Below are 21,741 nucleotides of genomic sequence, written 5' to 3' on the forward strand. Positions count from 1 at the left end.
ACTGTTCGGCCAACCCCTGGAGGGCGTATCTGGTATAATTAACAAAACGTTGTTGATTATAATAAATGTAATTTATCCAATTTAAATTCTTGTTTGTGGTAACTATGGCAAAAAGTGATTCAAATCCTGCAGCAACTTCATCTCTTGCTTTAAACTCATTGGGCACCCCCCTAGGCACTCCAATGGCATCAATATAAACATGAGGATCAAAACTTCCTTTCACTGGGGCGTCACGCTTAACCTTAGTTTGCCTGGACTCATGGGTGACGAGGTGTGTGTCAGAGATGATATGTATAGGCATAATGGCTTTAGCCAGAGTACACTCCCCCCACCACTCTTTGTCCATTCTGGATCTTAGCTGTAAATCCCCACACAACCAGTAAATATCCCCCAATGACCTGGTGTGAAATTGCAACAAGTTCATAGAGACATTTCTGTAGGTAGCACAATACCCCTTAGAGAAGTTACCCAAGAATTTACCAATTCCATCATAATTAGCATAACAAGTGTAATTACCTTTATACACGGTAATACCATCTGGGGGTTTGACATCCTTAGTTAGGAGAGGATACTCCTTTGTCCATGCTATACATATGGACCTGTTAAAATCATAGTGATAGGCAAAAAGGCTTAAAACACATTCTTCTATATCTACTGGCAGGATTAAAGGCACAGTACCCAGGTGAGGCCGGGCACCGCCACACACATAGCATGCGGTTTTGTTATGCTTATTAGCATTGTATTTCATCCATTCTAACCATAGGTTAACATCATTAAAACCTGTTTCAGCGGCCATGGTATCTTCAAAGGTGGGGTTAGCAATGGCCATCATGTCTTGAAAGGTCTGGATATGAGGTTTTAATGGGTTAGGGACCATATGGGTGGCCCCTTGCCACTCAGAAGAGTTGCACATATCTTTGAGGTAGAAATGCCCTAATTTACGGTAGGAACCCTTTTTCCAATACATTCCCATCACATACTGGTCTGCATCCGTGGGGCTTGGATGCTCAATGTTAAGGATTAATTTCATTGGTGTACCCCCCCCAGGCTTTCTCAAAGTCATTCTCTGGAGAAGGGATCTACCATGATCATCTACTTTAGATAAGGCACTTTTTGGTTTGTAACCCCAGGCAGGCCCGGCATTCCATCCCGCCGCCCCCCAATGGTCACAATTGTGCCCCCATTGCTTGTCAACTACACAAACATATGGGTCTTTTGAATGAGGGATATCTCTATAGATACTCTGGATTTGTGAGGTGGGAAATGGGCATTCTACAATATCACAATAGTCAAAGGTATAAGTAGCCACATGGGTGCATGATGAATTGTACCAGAAGGTATACCCACTAATATCTTTGGTGATGGCTACTTGCTGGGCCTTTATTAGGCTAATTAGGGAGAAGGTGTACCAGAGGTACATGTTTGTACGGTATTTGCTTCCTCCGGGGCAGGAGACTTCTTGCAGTGGGAAGCGTGGATCCAATGTGGCCTGCCGGCCAGTTTGACGGAGGTTGCGGTAATCAGGAGAACTTGGAATGGACCGTCAAATCTTGGTTCCAGGGTATTTTTCCGTACAAACTTCTTGACCAGAACCCAATCTCCGGGAAGCAGGTTATGGGTACCTGTATCCAAATCGGGATCTGGAATTGAAGAGAAAACTTGGGCATGTATTTTGTTTAAGGCACTTGCAAGTTCAGTTACATAGTCTACTAAAACATCTGATTGGAGCTGCAACTGCTGCGGATAATAACAACCTAATCTGGGTGCTGTCCCAAATAGAATCTCATATGGGGACAGTGAATGCTTCCCTCTAGGTGTGTGCCTAACACTAAATAAAGCTATTGGCAGGCTTTCTGGCCAGGGCATCTTTGTTTCTTGTGACATTTTTAACATTCTGGTTTTTAAAGTGCCATTCATGCGCTCCACTTTACCACTACTTTGTGGGTGGTAAGGGGTGTGGAAGGCTAGAGTCACCCCTAGAGCAGTCCAAATTTCTTTAGTCACTGTTGCTGTAAAGGCTGGGCCTTGATCACTCTCAATGACTTCTGGGAGTCCGAATCTACATACAATATCTGTAAGTAGGCGCTTTGCGGTTGTTTTTGCAGTGATATTGGCCACTGGGTAGGCTTCTGGCCAGCCTGAGAACATGTCCACTATGACTAGTGCATATTCATGGGGCCCACTCTTGGGCATTTGGATGTGGTCAATTTGAATTCTCTGAAAGGGGTACATGGGCTTCGCCAGGTGTTTTGCAGGCACCTTGATTGGTTTTCCTGGATTGCATTTTGCACAAATGACACAGGCCTTGCAGAAGCTATTGATCAATGTTGTAATTCCAGGTGCTTCATAATACTTCTGTATGAGGGCGGCCATCAATTCTTTTGACAGGTGTGCAGGCCCATGTGCCCATTGGACAACTGCTGGATATAATTTTCTGGGAAGACAAAATTTGAAGTTGTTGTAATATACTCCGTCCTTTTGGACAGCTCCTTTCTGTTTCCATTTCTGGATTTCTTCAGGAGTGACTGCAGCTTGCTGTTCTCGCAAAATTCGCAAATCAGTAGGAAGAGTTTGCAGAGCAAAAATAGGAACTTCTTCTTCTTCTTGTCCGGACACTTCTTCATCCACTTCCTGCAGATCCCTGGCCGCTAGCTTAGCAGCCTGATCAGCTAAATGGTTGCCCTTTGCTTCATCTGTATCCAATTTCCCATGGGCCTTGACTTTCAAAACGGCCACTTCTTTAGGGAGTAGGAGGGCATCCATTAGCTCCTTGATTGCAGTGCTGTGTTTGACTGGTGTACCGGCGGTGGTAAGAAATCCTCTTGTCTTCCAAATTAGGCCGAAGTCATGTGCCACACCCAGAGCATATCTTGAATCTGTATAGATGTTGGCACGTTTTCCTTCGGAAATTTTGCATGCTGAAGTCAGAGCCTGTAATTCAGCTTCTTGCGCAGACATTGCTGGTGGTAAAGATGATGATTTGATAACTTCATCTGTTGTGGTTACGGCATATCCTGTATGGTATCTTCCTTCTTCATCAGCATATCTTGAACCGTCCACAAACAGGGTAAAATCTGGATCTGGTAATGGATTCTCATGTACAGTTGGTAAGTGCACTGTTTCCATTTTCATCTGTTCGAAACAGTCATGAGGTGTTTCTGGGTCATAATCATTCTTTATGACCAGATCTTGAAATTCCTTTTCCAGGAAATGGCGTGGCCATGCTTCTAGAAGGTCAGTTGTTGGGTATTTGGCAATACCATTTTCCTGTAGCTGTTCTTCATCCATGGTGGCCCATAGCTTTGCCATGGGCCCAAGATCATTCCATGACCTTGTCTTCAACTTGGTAACAGGAATATGTGGGATAGCGGTATCCCAATGGCGGTAGAGGTAGTTAAGTTGTTGAGGTATTTGGACCAAGACCATGCTATTGCCTTCAGAATCACAATAGAAATCTTGAGCAGTGAGCTTCACATCAGTCCAGTGGTAAAGCTCATCTTCATAGCAAGGTTCGGGAGTAATGTTTGGTTTGTACCACATGGTACAGAAGGCGTAATCTGGGCCTTCACAGAGAGGATTCTCATTTTCTTGAAATGTCAAATGTGGGTGCATGATCTTCTTGATACACCCACAGAGCAGGTAAATGTAGGTCTCATCTGTGATGAATCCATAGTAGATACCCCCCTCAGGGAGTGGAAGAAGAGTGGATGGATTAAGCACTTGACATCTCTGGATGGAAATGTTGTCAGGCAAAAGAAGATGACACTGTAGGCGCAGGTGTCTGGCTGGAGACACGTGCTTGAGCTGGACTTGGTTGATGATGGCAGAAATGTCATGAGGGGCCAAAACAACCAGAGGGTGGCCAAGGACCAGGTCTGAGGTTCTTTCTATGAGCTCTCTTGCAGCAAAAACGGCCCTGAGACAGGAGGGGGTCCCTCTGGCCACAATGTCCAGCTGACATGAGAAATATCCAATAGGCCTCTGACGGCCTCTTAAGTCATTAGTTTGGGTGAGAACTCCTGTTGCATGGCCTTGTCTTTCAGAGACAAATAATTTGAAAGGTTTGGTGTAGTCAGGTAGGCCCAAGGCAGGAGCAGAAGCAATGGCACGTTTTAGAGCATTGAAATTGTCCAGAGCTTCATTGGTCAAACAGAATGGGTCAGATTTAAGTGCATCATAGAGAGGTTGCATAAGCAGAGAGGCTTCTGGGATCCATGCTCTGCAGTAGGAAATGAGGCCTAGGAAGGCATGGAGGGACTTTGAAGTCCTTGGAGGTGGAATGTCCAGTACAGCTCTTACCCGGTCCCGAGTAAGATGTCTGGTACCTTGAGATAGGCAATGTCCAAGGAAAATCACTGAAGATTGGCAGAATTGCAGCTTGATGAGTGAAGCTTTGCATCCTTGTTCTGCCAAATAGGAAAGAAGACTAATTGAACACTTTTCAGTAGTGGGTATATCATCTCCACAGAGCAGTAAATCATCCACATATTGGAGCAAAACAACTTCTGGGTGCTCAGCTTGCCATGGGTCAAGGATGGTACCCATGGCCTTTGCAAATTGGCTTGGAGAATTTTGTGCCCCTTGGGGCATGACAGTCCAGGTATACTGTTGCATCTCATGAGTGAAAGCAAACAGGTATTGACAGGATGGGTCCAGTGGGACACTGAAAAAGGCATTGGCCAGGTCAATGACTGTGAAAAATTTTGCAGATGGTGGGACTCCAGAGAGCAGAGTATGGGGGTTTGGTACAAGAGGGGTGTCCAGGACGGTAGCTTCATGGACAGCACGGAGATCCTGGACCATCCTGTACTTCTCTGGCTCACCTTTTGGAGTTTTCTTTTTCACAGGAAATAATGGGGTGTTGCATTCAGATTTACATTTTACCAGGGCACCCTTCTCTAAGAGTGCCTTGATGTGGATAGAAATGGCAGCAGCCTGTGCTGGTTTTAATGGATATTGTGGCTTTCTTGGTAACTTAGCTCCTGGAATAAGCTTTACCACCACAGGGGGAACATTTAGGTGACCTATGTCCTCTGGGCCTGAGGACCATAACTTGGCGGGCACCCCTGTTTTTAATACCTCTGGGAAATTGGACCTTAATTCTGCTGCTTCCTCACGGGGCTTTTCTAAATGCAGCATCAGAGGCAAGGAGCACAGGGCTGAGGTGTCTGATTCAGATAGAGGTGTAGACATTTCTACCTGCCCGTCTGGGGTGAAGGTGATGGATGCTTGCAGGCGTGAGAGAACATCAGCACCTAACAGGTTAATTGGGCATGTGGAGGATACCACAAAGCGAGCAAGCAGGCTAGAGCCAACTCGTAGTGGAGTTGTTAAAGGGCTATGTCTTGGCTGGCCATCCACTCCAACACAAGAGACATCAATATTTGACAGGAAGGATAGGTCTGGCAGGTCTTGTTCTCGCAGAACACTACGGGCTGCACCTGTGTCAACTAGAAATGTGGTAGGGTGGCCTTCAATGGGCAAAGTCACTGTGGCAAGTGGCCCCCCCTTATCCCCTGTAGACACTGCCATGACAGGGGTTACGGACACAGGCTTGCCAATCTCCTATTCATCGGGTTCCTCAACTATTGGAACCTGTTTGGTGGCTTTGGGAGCCGGGGCAGGCTTGGATGGTTTTCTGGGCTCCCTTGGCTCTTTTTTTGGTTCTGGACAGTCACTTCTAAAGTGCCCCTTTGCTCCACAATTAAAGCAATGTCCCCCCTCCTCCGGTCTGGTACCTCTTGGGACTGGAGTGGAGCGGGATACCATGAGAGGAGCGGAAGTGGGTCTTCTTGGGGTCTGAGCAGATTCCAAACCTCTAGCAACTAAAAGCAGGGTATCCAGGGGAACAACCTTATATTCAGGGCGTGCAGCAATGATTCCCTTGCGTATAGAGTCTTTAACACCTTGGACAAACGCACCTGACAGCATTTGTGAATGAATCTTGTCAGTAAGATCAAACCCCAAATCTGTAAACATTTGATACAGTCTTGCATGAAACCTTTCCACTGATTCTCCTTTATCTTGAATAACATCAGTAAGGCCAGCAGCCTGATCTGCAAGCTTGTCCTTAGCCCATTCTCTTAATTGGTTGCAAAAGGTTACCCCGGAGGGGTAATCAACATCACTGGAAAGCAGATCTGTACTGAGGTGACGGGCCATACTTGGCCAATATGCATCCCCTGCTTTAATAGCACAAATGCTCAGTAGATCACGCCATGCGGCGGAATAAGTCTTTTGAATTTGAACTATCCCTCGGTAAAAAGGCATAGGCTGTTTTTCTGGGTCAGGGAGCGATTTCATCAATGCACTAGCTTGAGTGGGGTTAAAAGCAACATACTTAGGAGGGGCCCGTTCTCCCCGACCCTTGTGTCCAAAGGGATCATCGATAGAACGATGAGCTGAGGCTCCTGCAGCGGCTCCTGCAGCCTCCAATGAGTCCTGGGATACCCTATCCTCCTCTTCCTCATCTAATTCTATGATCTGGGCTCTCTTGCGTGCAGGGCCCGGGTGAGGTGACAGGATCGGGGGATGAGAGGGGGTCCCAGATGCAGGGGTGGTTAGCGGGTCAGAACCAGATAGGTAGTCACCGGGAATTACCGGCATCAGGGTTGTACTGGGGGCCGCCATATTGGTGGCCGGAAAAGGAACTGCATTAGGATTAAGGGAAGAAGTGGCGGCCATGTTGGATGTGGGCACATCCGGGGCAGACTGTGCCGGACTGGGCATGACCGGAACCTGGGGAGTGGCTTGGGGAAGGGGTTGTGGGTAGCCGGGATAGGGCAGGGCCATGGGATATGGGAAGGGGTAGGGCCAGGCTGGGGAGGGGAGAAGAGTAGGGTGGGTATTTACATTTAAGGAGGTGGGGTATTGGACTGGGGTGGAGATGGGAGGGGACGGAGAGGGATTGGTAGAGGTGGGTGTAGAGGGAGGAGCCGGGGCAAGGGTGGAGGAGGTGGTTAGCTGGGCGGATGAAGAGGGGAGGGGATCATTAACGGAGAGAGAATGCAGGGAAGGAATGGCAGATGAAATGTTAGGAGTAGGTACAGCAGGTAGCATAGGGATGGATGAGGATGATGGGAATGTTAGAGACGGGGAAGGGGAAAAGAAAGATCCATCAGAATTCAGGACCGGGCAGACAGGGCAGGTGATGGGATGGGTTTCGGGAGGATTGGGAGTGGGGAACATAGTCAGCTGGCTATGACCTATTGCTGACTGAACCTTGGGGATAGACATTCCCTGGGCGCCATTTTGGGGCGCTGGCTGAGGGTAAACCCCAGCAACACAATTATTATGATACACAAACAATTTCACACCTTTGTGATTTATTTCTTCCTCAACCCAACCTTCTAGCTGAATAGCCTTCGCTACTCTGTACTATGCTTCAGCAGTCTTTAATAAACCATTATCTGTAAGCTTGCCTTTCTTTTCTGTCAGTAACCTACGCCAACTTTCTGGTTGCAATCTTCCACATGTTGGTACAGCAATTTTACATACTTTTGCAATCTTTTCAACACCTTTAACCATCTCCTCGCCCTCTCTGTCCTCAACTAAATCACATGCTAACCAGCCCTTACTGGGCTTGCTTAAATCCTGCCCCATAATCCCTTTTCCCCTATACCAGCGTCCTAGATATAGGGAGAGAGAAGGAAAACTGAACAGGAACGTCTACAATGCTCGACTGCCACCTGAGAACCGTGGGACTTTCTCAGGTGCGTCTTCCCAAAACGTAGACTAGTCACTGAATCCGCCTACCCGGGGTGGTAGACACGGATTGGAGCGAGGTGAGAAGTGTGTGACCAATCACTTCTCTTTTAAGAGAAATGGGAGTGGATAGTATAATAATATAGGAAGTGTAGAAAAGATGAAAGGCAAGGAAAATCCTTAGAGACAGACACAGGAGTTCATGAGACTCCTAATTAGACAAACAAGACAACAATACAATTGAAATACAGTGCATGCATCACAGTTCAAATGAAATCAACAATAATCCCTTTCCTTTACTCGTGTGCTTACTCCAAAGTCACCTCCCTCAACCCCGTAGTGTCTCCGCTCGGAGAACGACTTTCATAAGTCTCACTACCAGCGGCCACGGAAAACAACTGACACCGGTCCGAATTCCGTCAGCCTCCCTCTACGCAGCAGTCCACAAGAATGTGGCCACCTCTATCCTCACTCCCGTAGTGCCCCTATAAAACCCACTTATAAGTCTCACTACCACGTGATGCGGAAAACAAGCAATGCCTACTTGAATCCCCCCAGGAAACAGAGTCCCCTGCCACAAGACTAAGTCCCCTACCACAAATAAACAGAAAACTGGAATTCCACCAGCCCCAGCGCTCGGGGTTGTGGTTACCAAAAGAAAACTGGAATTCCCTCAGCCTCCACACTTGAAGCTGCGGGTTACCACGTGCACAAAGAAGCTAGCTAGGCTCTCAAAGTGACACAAGAAGGATCACAGGAAATTATGAGTCTACACAAAATCCACAGTTCCAACAATCCTCTTTTTCCTTACAGCCACAGCCACGAGGCTCCTAAAAGAGGTAAACAGGCAAAGAAGACCCCCAGGAACGCATCCACAGGTCAACCCCCCTTTTTCCCTACAACCACAGCACCGTGGTTCCTAAAAGGAGTAAAACAGGCAACAGAAGACCCCCAGGAACGCATCCACAGGTCCACCCCCCTTTATCCCAAAAGGGGTAAAATACAAACAGATAGACAGACAAACTGAAGACCCAGGCAAGTCCCCTCAGGTCCACCCCCCTTTATCCCAAAAAGGGGAAAACAAGCAAAACAGAGAACCCCAGGCAAATCCCCTGCAGGTCCACCCCCCTTTATCTCAAAATGGGGAAACAGGCAAACAATTCAAACACACCCAGGCAACAGATAGACTAAAATGCAGGTAAACAAGTGAGTAACGAGACACCGGGCAAGATATTACCTGTCTTTGATGTCCTCCCGGGAAGCAGTCACAGACACGTGGACGGGTCAATCAAAGGGGCCGGAACATACCGGTGGCTCTGCAGAAGTCTCTACCGTGTACCTGGAGGTGATCAATCTCCTTTCCTTCCCCCTGGATTCCTCCGTCCACCCTTGTCTTCCTTAGGACGGCTCACCGGCCGGACATAGCCCGATGCCCCACGTTGGGCGCCAAAGTTGTTATGGTACTTTTTAGCAGTAAACCAAAATGTTTAAATGTCTATCTGTTCCTGTCCAAATTAATAAAATTGAATTGCGTATATACGCTGAAGTAATTAAGTCTGACACACAAGGTTCAGGTTAAAATAACTTCGAGAAAATTTATTGGCAAGTGATTAAAAAGCGGGCGCGCAGGCCCTTTTAAGAGGCATTTTACGTCATCATTGATTATTAGAATATCAGCAAATAAACATCATTAATTGGATTAATTGTTAAGTGTCGGGATTAGTGTCCACCTATCAATATTATTAATTGGCTCAAAAATTAAGTGGTTAGTCCCGTGCCCACCCACCAAGAGGTGGGATTGTTCTGGACACGGGTGGGGACAAGGGGGTCTTGAACGTCATTTTACACGGTCGGTGATCTCAGGCCTCGTGGCCAGGTGCAAGGTCTCTTATGAATAGAACATTTCATTACTACTGTGTTCTCATGGCCTTCAAATTATTAAGGAAAAGTCAGCAATTCCTGTGTTAATCATGTCTTTATAGAAAATACAGTCTTTGTCTATTGTATTAGATGTGCTGGGAAATTCTGTCATGTAAGGTAGTTTTAAAATGAACAAGTTAGGTTATGAGGACAAAATGGAGGATTCACAATATGAGGTTAAAATGGAGTTAGTGCAATAATTGAATACAAGTACAATAAGGATTTTTAAATAATCCCACATCAGTGACACAGACACGAGGGGACACTGGGGGACATTGGGAGACAGGGAGACACTGTGAACAATCCATCTATACAGCAGAATCAAACTGTAAGTAGTTTTTTTGTGATTTTACAGAATTTTCTCTTATGTCACTCCTTGTGATTTACATCATGTGAAGTCCCACATACATAATTAGTTATGCAAATTAGTATGGCCTGTATTTTTTTCCAAGAAAGGTGGCAACCCTAACTACTCGTCACATACTCTTGCTTAAGTATGGGCATGTTTGTCCCTTTTGGGATACATGATCTGCATCAGTGGCCCATCCTTTTACACCACCCATTGACTTCCTGCTTCACTGGACACTGCTGTTAGGGGATATGGATTTACTTGAAAGATGAAAGCATGAATAAGAGAGAGATTAGCATATTTTAAGAGAATCTGAGTTTTCTTATAGCTGCATCCTTTGAATTTCCCTCTGGCAATCTCCACCATATACATAACGCTTGGGAGGTATGACTGGTTTAGTGTTTTTGGTCGATAAGATTCTGTACTTAGGCCCCACATAATTGTCAGCACCAGGCCCACTGGGCTCTTAATCTGGCCCTGCTGGGGGTTTAATTTTCGGTACGTAGAATTTATGATTTGTCCTTCTTGATGTTTGCTTTGTCTAAACTGGATTGTGATAGCATTTACTAAATATTTCATATACTTTATAAAAATGGAGCATCTCATTAAAATAAAATTAACATTGAGTAAATTTCAGAGAAATGAGTTTCCCTTTAATATCAAGTCGTTGAATAAGTAGGTTTTTTAATAAATGTAAGAGAAGCAGTGGGAATGGACAATAATGAAACTTGACTAAATTAGATATTCTCCCCTCCCCCAAATCAATATTTTAGCATATATGCTCTCACATCCCTATAAGTGAATGATCATATTAGTAACAATATTGATTGATGTTATTGTTTTAAATAACATTTTTCTTTTATAATAGAAAATAAATATGTAACAGTGATGTGCCCTGTATCCCAGTTTACAGATAAAATAGGGCTAAATGACACCAGGCTTCTGCAGATCTGTGATAATCAAATACCAATTCTGCCAGCCATTCATTGGCTGAGAATATCAGCTGATCGCTCTCAGTGAATGAATGACATTCTGTGCTTTGAAATATGCACAGCTTTGACATAAGCCAGTCATAACTCTTGTTCTTGGTTTGCTAATCACGTCCCTATGACACTGCTGAGCCTCCTATTTTATATGAATAATATTGTGTGTCTACCCCAGTTGTATGGAGACCATCAATAACTTATTTTAATGGAATTCAATGTATTTATTGACTTAAAGTGCTGAAGATGAGAGCTGGGCTTTGCTGTTTTTAGATATGATCTGGTATGCTAGTGAGCAAGTTAGCAAGTTATTCATTGGATTAGCTATAAACAACAAAGGTAGCAATAAGAAATCACGTTATTAATGCAAATATAAAATCATATATTTTGCTGTACCCTCTGCAAAATATCTAAAACTTGATGTAGTTAATGATGACATAAAGTACAACACATTTTTATTAAAAAGGCTTTTGTATATAAATATTGTGTCAAATAAATGTCCAGAGTAGAAGGTTCCAGTTACCACCTAATACGGTGCAAGAAAACAAAAGTCCATGGTTTAGAATCTCACAATTGTCTCCAGACAATATAATTTCCATGAGTACATCAAAGTGTGACAATGTTAAAAATAGTCACAAAGATATCCAAATTAGCTGGAATAGTCTCAGTCTACGATAACTGGAGTGTGCAAATTAAACAAAGTTAAAAACAGTCAGTTCACCACTACCGTTTTATGAATAAATGCTTTGATTCTATTCATTTTCATAATGGTATTGGTTTTATGTGGTACTGTATTAGTTAAGGTAGGGCACGATAGAGCCATCATTCGGCTACACCATGTAGTACGGTCAAAATATTTTGCAGAATAATTTGTTTAAGAAGTGATTATAGTGTCAGTCACCATCACAGATTTTTTTCTTGTGATGTGTAAAGGTAAATTGTCCAGCTGGGATGATAACCTTTGGCACACCATCCGTCAAAGACTACATTCCGTGTGAATGCCAAATTTTAAGCATTAATTCTGCTGGCTTATTTGACCTGCCAATCTTCAACTTAAAACCTACTAATTATTTTTTCCTTCAGGATAGATTGGCATACGAAACACTTTTAATTCCTTAATTATATTTACCTACTACTGTTTCTACTGCAAGGTTATTCCAGGTACTTGCCAACTTCACCATAAAACTGCAATGAAAAATTTGTCATATACCCTATTGAATCTTCTATATTTTACTACACGTATTTCTTTTTTTAAATATTCATGTAAATATACATAAAAATAAAGTTTTACATTAGTGACTGAAAATTTAATATTGAAACAATTTAGACTGCGTTTCACCCAATAAGAAATTAACATACAAACGATTACAAATATTGAGATTTAAAGGGAAATTATCACTTCCCAGTGTTTTGAATAGTTTACCCATCCATATATTTAGTAAATATATATTTGTGGCATGTGAAAAATAAAATTAAATGTAGAATTCCACACCCCTTTTTCCTGCAACTGGGCACCTCCATTTTAGCTTCTTGTCAGCCATTGTTATAAGATCTGTCTTTTGCACCTGACAGTCAGAATTGAGAAAGCATAGAGAGAAGATTAGGAATTAAATAATGTTTATATGTCTTATCCTCATCTGCAAGGCTTTGCCTTGCCTAAATGAGATTCTAATTTAATGTGTTATATATGTAATATAAATGTAAACAAAACATAGCGTCACATAAAAAAAATAGGTTAACATAACTTATTTAAAGTGATTTTCAATGTTTTATTCAGTGGTGTGAATTGCAGAGAAGTGACAGTTCCCCTTTAATTCACTATGGAAAATAATAGGCCATCATAGGTGCTCAGACTGGGAAAAAGATCTAAGAAAGACTGTGTGAGATGTGACTAAGGGGAATGTATCTGAAGACATAACCTTCAGATTCCTGTAACTCCAATGTGCTTTTTCATCAGGAAACGTATTGGATTTCGTCTGATATTCCCTCACTGAATCTGCAGTCATTACTTAAAAATGACATTTATTGTTAACAACATAAACCTTTTCTTTATCAGAGGGTCACATCCTATATAACATGTGCCCCCAGTCATTTAACCTATTGCCCACCAAAAATGCTTGTAATACATTGGCCAAAATAGACATTTAATCCTCTGCATTTTTAGATGAGCAAGTAATACATTGATTTAAAGAAGTCAAAGAAGAGGCCCAGTCACTATTATATCTTTTACTGTGGAAGATATGTTTCTGTTTTCTAACAAGAACAATTAAATCTTTGAGTCTAAAGTATCACTGATAATGATATGATAAAAATAATCAAATTTAATTGTATTTTCTATAACTGTACATAACAAAGATGCTAGGATTTCTTTTAAGAAATATGCCTTTTTTATGTTAAAACTGATCAAACATTTTGGCAAATTTTGAAATATTATTTTCAAATTAAACTTTACCGTTAAATAAACAAATATTGGAAGTGATATTAAGTGGTATTTTATTTTGTGGCATTATGTCAAAATATGTCATGTTTTGTATCAAACCTATTGGATGGGTTCACAAAAAACAGTTTAAAAAAAAAAAACAATTGCCCCTCATAAAAGTTGGATTCTTCTACCCCCCCTTACCCATTCAAAAGGAAGGTCTTTAACATGACATGAGCAGAAAAGCTGTATATAGTATCTGATGAAACCTAAAAGCTTTGTAATCCATTATGAGAGACAGTGTATGGTACAAAGATACTGGTACTTTGCTAGTGCAGTGAGTATTAGGGTTGTCTCTTAATTTTTATTTCTATCCTTCTTATTTGTATCTGTTGGTTGATGTATGTAAATGTATTTGTAATATAGTTTGTATTTGTTTGCACTGTGACAACTTGTTCCTAATAATGATGATAATAATGATAAAATATTCCTTTGGTAAGTTCTGCCTTTGTCTGGTATAAGAATCACTTATAAAATAATTGGGGTGGGTTTTTAAGCTAAGTTAGCGCAGTAACCTAGGGTGCTCCATTTATAAATTTGCTTTGTAGTGGCAGCTTTTTGATACTAGAGATAAGTGTGGTGATGTTAAGATGGATTTTGTATCATTATTTGGGATATAGTGCAGACAATTAGTGATTTGTACCCATTCACTCTTTGAATTAAGTCACACACTTGTTTGGGAGTGGTGGTGTACGTGATCAATACTGTACATTTATATTGAAGCTCCAGCACTTAGTGTTTAGGAAAACAGAAATCTAGTATATATATTTAGATTCACAATTTATAACATGTATTTTGGATGTATATGTATCTATAAATATATGTGTGGATAAAAACACAGAAAAATAAAAGTCTGTCTGTCTAAAATGATGTTCCGTTAGCAACAGAAAGATACTTAACATTTTTTGATCTCATATATTCATTTGGTTCACAAAGATAGCAACAAAACCATTTGCCTTTCAATTGTGCTGTGAAATACCATCCTCCAATTACATCTCCGTCTGCAGGAAACCAACTCATGGAAGGAAAATTTGAGCATAATTGATGGTTTGGGCTAATTCTTTTGTGACTCTTAGCTACTTTTAAAATAGTGGTAAAAATCAATGGTGGGTCAATAGGTAAATGTCAATAATGACAGCTTCCCATGAACTAGCCAGTGTACAAGCAAACACAAAATCTAATGATTATTGCAAAATTACCCACAAAAGGTCTCTGGGATAGTAAAACTCATATGTTCTTTTACAAATCAGAAACAGATACTGCCTCCATTATTATCCTCTTTAAATCTCACTTGGGAATTACGTTTTGTTTTAATGAATTTTTTATATTTATTCTCTATTTTGCTTAAGCAAGTGTATTACATAAAAAATGTTTCCACCTATCAGTTATCTTTTTGAAAACTTCTAATATATTGCAGTGGAATTCCAATAAAATTAAAATTCAATAAATAAATTATACATTAGAAAAAAAATGGACTTCTTTGTATTATGTACACGTTGGAAAATAACAAAACATGACAAATGGAGCTTGATTGAGCTTCTGCTTGCATTGCTTGTGATTTCTCATCAGCCTTCACTTGTAATGGCTGATGGGAAAATATACCATTGCGCTTGATGCGAATAGATACATATACATTTTCCTGCACATGCATGAGATGACCTGTGGACATATCACTAAATCTTCCTTACACCACAGTTGTGTTCTCTTGTACATGTGAAAGGTGAAGATTTTCCTTCTGGTAGTTTCTTCTTGCAGGAGCAGAGAACAGAAGATGACACCACCAAAGAGGGTTTATGAGTATAGTGATGTAGGATTGTATACTAAAGTGGCATTGCCACCCCTCCAAAATTAGTATCTAATAAAGACAGAATCTTTATGGAATACTCAGAATGACTGTGTTGGGCTTCCACTGAAATTCTAATCCAGTCAAAAAATCGACAGTATTTTTCATCTGCCTGTCAAAGCTTTACATTAGGCAGAACTTCTGCCATCAATCCAATGAGGAATGGAGGGAAATCAGCACCTTCTATGGAGGGTCTGATGTCATTTTCCATGGACTTAAATGCTTTATTCTCACACGTTTGCATAACTAGAGCGCTGACCTCGGCTCCTGGAGACAGAAGCACAATTAGGTGAAGATTTGCAACAGGAAGAGTCTCTGTGTGTATATCTGTCTAGGTGTGTGGGTATGAGTCTGTGTGCATGTATATCAATGTGTGTGTCTGTGTTTGTATGTGTAAATGTAAATATGTGTGAATTAGAATGTATGTGTATATAAATTTATGTGTGGTTTCCCTAAAGAACAAACTGGGGTTAGTGGATTGCACAGTGAGACACAATAGAAACTCATACAGTATGGCAGGGGGCACGGCAAAATATATTTGAGCTCGAGGATCATGGAACACCTCTGCCTATAACAGAATAGTTTGAAATAATTAAAACTGTTGTATAAAGATTCAGTATTATTGTCTTTACACTTTCTAGCTTTTTTTTAAATTCTATAATTCTATTTGTGGCCACTGCTTGAAAGTATAGTATACTTCATCAATCAGAAACATAACTCTTAGTACCACACCTTTTGAGTTACCAGCTCGCTCACAGAGTGAAACCTATGCGTGTCCTGACATTTGCCTCTAAGTCACATTCCCATGCCACCCACAGTATTTACACCGCAGGATGCGATGGCCTGGTTTATTAAAGACATTTTCAATGAACAGAGAATTGCACAGTTCAATATGTCGATTTTCCCAAAGTGTTCTATTAAACCATTTGTTGCTTTGAATTACTTTCAGATATTTTTAAAACTTGAAAGGCTTTAGAGAAAAAAGTAGTTTACCCTGGCATTTATACTTTTTATTTTGTGCCACTCGAAGAACTCTGCCTTGCATGTGAAGGTTAGGAAATATTTGTTGACCTATATTTGTGACTTTCTTTTCTTCACCTAACATATTTCTTTAGGGTAAGAGCATTGAGAAAGCTTAACTGGGCACCTTCTGCAGAGTTCGTAACCCCTGCCATACTAAATAGATGGAGAGCAGCTCTGTGAAGAATCTATGTAGACAGATTACTCTTTGCCTTCCATAAGTGTGCATAATTATAGCTATATTTTTAAGCCTTTGGTGTATTTTCTCCAGTTTTTCCAGGATTCCAGATAAGGTTATGCTTCCAGCAGTAAAACAAAAAGAATTAACATATTCTTAAACTGAAAAGAAGATTAAAATAAGCCTACTAGACACCCACAATCAGATCAAAATAAAGAATATAAACCACATGGGCACATCAATTTATGGTAGCCAAATGCATATTTGAATAGACTCACACATTTTTTTATTTTTTTATTTTTATTTTAAGAAACTAAAGTGCTTACTCAACGAATACTATTAGAGTTGAAAAAGCTAACCCGCAGGAAATCTTAAAATAGTTCACATATCTCTTCCATTCCTGGCTTATTTTTATTTGCAATGCAACCTCACAACTACTAACATGATCGCGGTTTGATTGAAGTCTTCAAATATGGATTTCCACATTCTAAATTGAGTTTTACATACTGCAGCATTATAAATAATGACTTTTATTTACAGTCAAAGTGCTAAGCCTACGTATTTAATGATAAATATATTTTATTGGATGTACAGCAGATATATACTCCTAAGAAGCAAAACAAGAATAAAATAAGAATGTATGTGGCAGATTTTTCGCTGTCTGAGTTATTTACTAAATTGAGAATTATCTAGAACTAAACGTCAATGTAAAATTTAAGACCAAAATTATTCAACTGGAAAAATTTAGGTTTCTGGTTCAGCTATTTTGGTCTAAAATATGAAATTAGGAAATTCTCTTTGCAATCTCTTCAATTCCATTTTCACTTTAATAAAAAAGGCATATATATGGTTAACTACGATTGACAGAAGTAGGCATGCATATGAGGTTTGTATAAAGAGCAAAAGTGAACCAAACTTGCAAATATGACCATGTCACAATGGAAACCAAATCAATGTTAATGTTGATTGCAACAGTTTTGGGATTATCCCCTGACCAATTCGTTAAACATAACCACCGGAGCTAGCTTTGTGGATTTTTGTGTGAAATATAAATCTTAGAAAAATATTCTTGATGCTTAGAAATGCATATTTATTATATTTGTGGTTTGAATTGGTGTAATGTCTTTTATTTTCTCTGCAACTCTTCATCTAATGGGCATTGTGGGAAATAATTCTATCCATTTAACTGCACTTAAATGCAGCTACGGCTGGGAGAATATTATAAAATATGCATTTTATCCAATATCAGATTTCTGCTCAAACGATTCTGCCATAGAGATGGAATTATTTGCTTGTCTTGATTACGGAAAATATACTTTGCTTATGCTTTTTTTTATTTTTATTTTTTTTTAGACACAGTATAACATTAAACTATGGCATTCAAAAGCTTTCAACACCACATTTTTATGTAAGGCAGCTCTATCTGCATATTATGGGCTATAGAATTATAGTAAGAGCAAAAAATATGGGCAGTTCCTAAATATAAGTTAAGGAATGACATTTGGTGACCTTTTTTTCTTTGTTCATTTATCTGTTTTCCAATGACAGCACCCTATATTCATAGTAGAGTTATTGTCTCATAGTAGTGATGCACAGAGTGCAGAGTTAATTGACCTTATATGCTTCTAGAATCTCTTTCTGGATGCCTACAGCATAGGTGCCATGAGTCCTAACATTAAATTATATATAATTATTTTTTTAAATAGAGCGATCTCATGCAGAGGAGGCAAGTAGCCCACATCTCTTGCCAATACCCTACCCCACTAACAATGTCATTTTGGATGTGGTTGGGTTTGACGGCAGCCAAGATTCTCCAGTAGACCAACTGGTGTGGTACTGGTGCTGAGTGCTGTGTATATATCCCCACTTTGAAACAAGGTGAGCTCATAGGAATTCTGATATAAGGATATAATAACGGCCATGTTCCCTGGATGTTGGGCAAAAGTAACATCCCCAGGATGTACTTGGAAACCAGAGCAATCTGAATGTACCTTTCCTGGTTAAATACTTTGTTATTATTATTGTGTCACCAGGCATTTTTTTCTTAAAAAAGGGACCTGTGAGATACTCAAATATTCATTTATTTAACAAGCAGCTTGCAAATATTATACATTGCTGCTCTTTCTTTATTGAAAATAGGGAGAACAATGCCTGAATGTGCCACCAAATGTGCCAATTTGAAGAATATTATGTATTGATTTAATGCTGTGTATATACACAATATATACAGATTCAGGGATTTCCCCAGGATTCCCCCAAATAGATGTATTTCCTGGAAATACTAATTTTTCCAATTTTAAACAAGAAATAACTTCCTCATGTAAAGAAATTGTCAGCTTAGGTAAACATTTGGCCACGTTGTTCACACACAGCATATTACATTTCTCAAATTTCAATTGAAATGTTCCAATTCTTTTGCTTTTACCAGCTTTACTTAATGCCATTGCTATTTTCTTTTTACCCATAATTAGACTATTATGCTTATTCACTAAACTGTGAAATATCAAGACTTGACATGGAAATTGCAAGCTGCAAAGAACACTAAACAACATTTGCAGTTCAGCTATTTTATCCTAATATTTTTTTTTTTTTTTCAAAATTAAATCTTTCTGGTTAATATTCATAATTTAAGACCAGTTTAAATATAATTATTAAGGTCCAGGTTTTATTACACCCCGGTTATAACTTTATAGAGTTTATATTCAAGAGCTCAGTGTTGTCAACCATGTCGTATAATAATAAAAAAAGTTATAGAAAATTAAATATATTTTTTTGGAGTTTGATTGTAACTGTTTTAAAAATAAAAGAACACTCCAGACACAATAAAATTGCTAGGTACTAAATAAAATGTCTATTTTATACCAGATGTTACACAGGATTGTTTACAAAATTTTGAATTCTCAGGAATGTAAAGATTTAAAATTAAAGGTGAAAATAGCCAAAGTAATGGTATGGCTAACTTAGGGATTTATCTATTTTGTCTATTTTGACCCACACATTTGAAATTTACAGTGATTTCACATTTCACATGTTAGCAAATAATCCTGTATATACATAGGTTTTACAAAAAAATCCTATTTGTTTCTAAATATTGAATGTACATTTGTTCCAAAAAATCCCCTTTTTTTCTGATAACTGAATATATAGGTGTTGCCTAAAAAAAATCCCTTTTCTAAGGGGATTCCATCAGTGGCATCGCTTGGGGGGGGGGGGGAGGGGGGGGGCATGGCCCCCCACATCATGCTGTGCCCCCCCTTGAGCCCCCCCAAATGCCAGCAACTTGCTGGCCATGTGTTTAAATTCTTTTCCCTCGGGCTGTAACAGTCTGTCACAGCCCGAGGGAATGCAGGGCAGAGCAGCTGGAAGGTGCTGGGTGTTTTCAGCACCCAGCAGCTTCCCCGGCACAGGCCCCGCCCCCAAATGAAGCCCGCCTCTCGCACATAAGCCCCGCCCCCACTGTTAAGCAGCAGCCCATGCTGCTGCTGGAAAAGATGGAAGATGGCTGTCTGACCACCAGCAACAGGCTCCAGGGACAGGTAGGCTTAATGTGCTTGTGTGTGTGTGTCTGTCTGTCTGTCTGTCTGCTAGTGAGGAAGCTTGTGTGTGTTTGTGTGTGTGTGTGTGTGTGTGTATGGACTCAGCAGTCTGTATGTGTGTATGGACTCATCAGTGTGTGTGTATGGACTCAGCAGTCTGTATGTATGGATTCAGCAGTCTGTATTGTGGTGGAAGCTCGGTAGAAATTAAATTTAGTAGGTCGAGATTTCCACGTGGCATATGTGTAAATGTTGGTGTATCAGTTAGTCAGTTACACGTAGCTAAGATACAATCAACAGTGTACTGAGCAAGTGCAGGAATGCAGAAACTGAAAACACTTCCCCTCCTCCATTGTTCTGGGTGAGCCATTTGGTCTAACAGGTAAGGGAAGTTAGGCTTTGTTCAGCTGATTGGGTAAAGAGTATATGTGGGTAGAGTTAACTATAGGAGGAGCTATATGTCTATATCATGCATTTACACAGTCAGTTCTGGGCTCAGATCTTGTTGTATTTTGGTGACATTAGTCCCTCTGAGCCCCGGTCGGTGAATCGAATAAAGAATCTCTTCCTTCCTGAAGAAACCTGTGTCCACTTCTCTGTGCTTGGCTTCCGTCAGTTTCTCCGGTATCAGTATGTGTGTATGGTCTCAGCAGTGTGTGTATGGATTCAGCAGTCTGTATGTGTGTATGGACTCAGCAGTGTGTATGTATGGACTCAGCAGTCTGTATGGATTCAGCAGTCTGTATGTGTGTATGGACTCAGCAGTGTGTGTATGGATTCAGCAGTCTGTATGTGTGTATGGACTCAGCAGAGTGTGTGTATGGATTCAGCAGTCTGTATGTGTGTTTGGATTCAGCAGTCTGTATGTGTGTATGAACTCAGCAGTCTGTATGTGTGTATGGACTCAGCAGTGTGTATGGACTCAGCTGTGTGTATGGACTCAGCTGTGTGTATGGACTCAGCAGTGTGTATGTGTGTATGGACTCAGCAGTCTGTATGTGTGTATGGACTCAGCAGTGTGTGTGTATGAATTCAGCAGTCTGTATGTGTGTATTGACTCAGCAGTCTGTGTTTGTGTGTGTGTATAGACTCAGCAGTCTGTGTGTGTGTGTGTATGGACTCAGCAGTCTGTGTGTGTGTGTGTGTATGGTCAGCAGTCTGTGTCTCTGTGTGTGTAAGGACTCAGCAGTCTGTGTATGGACTGTATCAAGGGAAATGTGTTTGTTTTTTTAATAATCCTTGGTGGAAAAAATTGAATTCTCCACCAGGGATTATTAAAAAACAAACAAAAAAAACATTATGTCGGGGGTGGGGCTTAACATGCGGCAGGGGCGGTGTCAAACTGCGGTGAGGGCGGGGTTAAATGTGCCCCCCTACTTTTGTCCCTGGCCCACCATGTGCCCCCCCTAAAAATGAATCCTATAGACGCCACTGGATTCCATTACCTTTACTTTAAAAAGCTAAGGGATCCCCCTATAACACTTTATATATAAATATGACATAATGTGAATATTGCAAATGCAAGAAGGTGAGTATGTACTATTAATTAGAAGTATAAAAATTACAAAACAAGATTATAATACACACATAATATGTACACACAGAGAACACTACCACACACAGAATACACTGACACACACATTTATGCAAATATGACACTGAGGCATAAATTCACTCAGAGAGGAACAGAGCCGGCACGTCCTATAGGCCACTTAGGCAGTCGCCTAGG

Source organism: Pelobates fuscus, chromosome 8 (assembly GCF_036172605.1).
Source record: "Pelobates fuscus isolate aPelFus1 chromosome 8, aPelFus1.pri, whole genome shotgun sequence".
Taxonomy (NCBI): Eukaryota; Metazoa; Chordata; class Amphibia; order Anura; family Pelobatidae; genus Pelobates; species Pelobates fuscus.